The 3430-nt window shown below is 31.4% G+C and overlaps 1 non-coding gene across 1 annotated transcript; it reads right to left on the reverse strand.

Moving 5' to 3' along the window:
* Positions 1 to 2899: 2899 nt before the first annotated feature.
* On the reverse strand, positions 2900 to 3010 carry LOC140815222 (small nucleolar RNA R71). Its single transcript, XR_012114302.1, has one exon. It is a non-coding gene; the product is annotated as a small nucleolar RNA R71 (small nucleolar RNA).
* Positions 3011 to 3430: the final 420 nt, after the last annotated feature.

A 3430-nucleotide genomic window follows, 5' to 3' on the forward strand; every position in this document is an offset into this window, starting at 1 on the left:
AAACCAAGCTTCGATGCATATGTATAAACTACAAACTCTCCCTGCCCTGATGGCATAGCTAGCACTGGCGCTGTGATCAAGGCCTGCTTCAGTCTGTCGAAACTCTCCTGACAATCAGATCCCCAGATAAACTTGGCATTCTTCTTCGTCAAAGCAGTCATAGGCACCGCAATAGAAGAGAAGCCCTGGATAAACTTCCTGTAATAACCTGCCAATCCCAAGAAACTGCGGATCTCTGTCACGCTCTTCGGAACTGGCTAATCTCTGACTGCCTATACTTTGATGGGGTCGACCTCAATGCCATCCCGAGATACGATGGCCCAAGAAGGCCACCCTGTAGAGCCAGAACTCACACTTACTGAACTTGGCATAAAGTCGTCTATCCTGTAGAGTCTGCAATATCGTCCTCAAATGATGACTGTGCTCCTCCCTGCTCTTCGAATAGATCAGAATATCGTCGATGAAGACTATGACAAACTGATACAAGAATGGCTGAAATACGCGATTCATGAGATCCGTGAAGTTCGCTGGCGCGTTCGTCAAGCCGAAGGGCATCACCAAGAACTCATAGTGCCCATAACGCGTCCGGAAAGCTGTCTTATGCACATCTGACTCCCTCACTGATGAAACTTAAAATTAATAATTTATTATATGTTAAAACCTGTATTTTAAAATTTTAAGTTTCATTAAAATTATAAATTATGTTATTTTAGTATTGTTTGTTTATATTTAAATGTCTTACTAAATTTGTTTTATTTTCAGGTTTTTTACGTGTTGGTAAAATAATGATAACTTAAGCTAGAAAATTCAAATGGAGGTGACTCAAACATGGTTGGAATCCTTGAGAAGTTATTTACAACTTTGCAGAAGACATGATTGCCTAAAAAGCTCATTAAGATGATCAAATTGTGCAAAGATCAAAAGGAGGACACATTTACTTTTACTATGACCATCATTTAGTAAAAAATTCATAACTATTTCAATATTTATCCAAATGAGGTGAATCAAGTGGCCAAACTCATCTACACAAAATTCCCCACATGTTTGTGGCCTTAATCAGAGTCAAAGTGGTGAGAAAAGTCGTGGAACAAGGCATTGAAAGAAGGGACATGGAATTGGAGTTGAGGAGACAAAGAATACTATTACAACTACATGGCATTAATAGAATTTTTGACTCTTTCTCTCATTTGGCCTATAAATAGAGGCCTTGTGCTAGCTTGAGAATCATTCTATCTCATTGTAAAATATAGTGTGAGTGTGTATCAAAGTTCTAAGTTTAAATATATTTTCTTTCATTTTCTCAACTATGAGTGATATTTTAGTGTTGATCAAAAGTAAGTTCATGGCAAGCTAAATCTATTATGTCAAGGTGAAGAGGATGCATTCTTGGTGAAGTAAGATTGTTTATATTTTGTATATTATTTCTTTATCTCTTTTCATTTAGCTAACTTATTTTTATTGTAGGTATAAAAATGAATTATTTGTTGTTATCAATTTACATCAAATGCTTGATACCATTAAAGTGGTTATCTTGATTTGTTGTTTAATTTTGATACAATAAATATTTCATCACTTATTATTATATATATATATAGATATATATATATGTATATTTATATAATAATATCATAATATTTCATTTAGGCGATAGCGTGGCTCTGCCGGTTGTTCTAAATGAAATATTATGACTTAATACTAACATCTAACAATCTAACATTTACTTTTTCGCAACTAACTTTTATTTTTCGCATCTAACATTTACTTTCTTGCAACTAACTTTTACTTTTCCGCAACTAACATTTACTTTATTGCAACTAACTTTTACTTTACCGCAGCTAACTTATTAAATCAATATATTTCATTTAGGCAATAGCGTGGCTCTGCCGGTTGTTCTAAATGAAATATAATGATTTAATTTAACATTTAATTTATGCAATTATTTATTTATATAGTTATAATTATAATCATAGGTACCATATATAAAATATCGGTTAATTCGGTATTTTCTATAGTGGGAACTATATTAGATTATGTGTGTGTTTAATTTTCTTGGAACCATTATTTATGGTAGTTTCTTTTGTTTCACTTTTAGTTAAACAATATTACATAAACCAAGAATAAATCCTCAAGCCTTGACAATATTTATAATTTGTAAACTTCAGTCTTGCATTTGGTAATCTATAAATTAATAAATTTAAACTCAAAATAACCTCTCTGTGGATCGATCTCGTACTTACGAAATATATTACTTGCAGACAACCTACACTTGGGTGAATTATTATTTAAGTAGTAACAAGTTTTTGGCGCCGTTGCCGGGGAGGTATAAATTAAGTTTATATTTGTTATTTATGTTTTATTTATAAGTATTGTGTGTTTTTACTTGTATGAGTGTTTGGAGTCGAAAAAAAAGTGGTAGACTTATTCGAGTATCTGAAAATAATTTAAACATGGATGATAATTCAAATAATCAAGATAATGATAATAATAATAATAATAATAATAATAATAATAATAATAATAATAATAATAATCAAGAACATGATCAATTAAGAACACTTAGGCACCATATGAACCCTATTAGAACTAGTGCCCCATCTTGTTTAGTTTTTCCTCCTGACGCATCAAATTTCAACTTTAAACCTCAAATTATTCAACTTTTACCAAATTTTCATGGCTTAGATTCTGAAAATCCATATTTGCATCTAAGAGAATTTGAGGAAGTTTGTAACACTTATAATGATCAAAATTGTAGCATGGATATAGTTCGATTAAAGCTTTTCCCTTTTTCTTTAAAAGATAAAGCTAAAACATGGCTACAAAATTTAAGATCAAGTTCAATAAGATCATGGGAAGAAATGCAACAACAATTTCTCAAAAAGTTTTTCCCTTCCCATAGAACAAACTCTTTTAAAAGACAAATTACAACTTTTTCTCAAAAACAAGGAGAAACATTTTATCAATGTTGGGATAGATATAAAGAATTACTTAATACATGCCCACATCATGGTTTTGAAACATGGAGAATAGTTTCTCACTTTTATGAAGGTCTTATACCTAAAGATAGGCAAATGATAGAATTCATGTGTAATGGAACTTTTGAAGATAAAAACCCAAATGAAGCTATGGAATATTTGGATTCATTAGCAGAAAATGCTCAAAATTGGGATAATATAGGTACAATAGAACCACCAACAACTAAAAACAATAATTCAACAAATGGGGGTGGTATCTATAATCTCAAAGATGATGTAGATATTCAAGCTAAACTTGCATCTTTAGCAAGAAAAATTGAGTCATTAGAAATGAAAAAGAGTGGTCAATTAAAAAGTATTCAAGAAATTGTTTGTCATATATGTGATACACATGATCATGCTACAAAAGATTGTCCAACATTACCTTCATTTAAAGAATGTCTCCATGAACAAGCAAA

Source organism: Primulina eburnea, chromosome 1 (assembly GCF_022965805.1).
Source record: "Primulina eburnea isolate SZY01 chromosome 1, ASM2296580v1, whole genome shotgun sequence".
NCBI classification, from domain to species: Eukaryota; Viridiplantae; Streptophyta; class Magnoliopsida; order Lamiales; family Gesneriaceae; genus Primulina; species Primulina eburnea.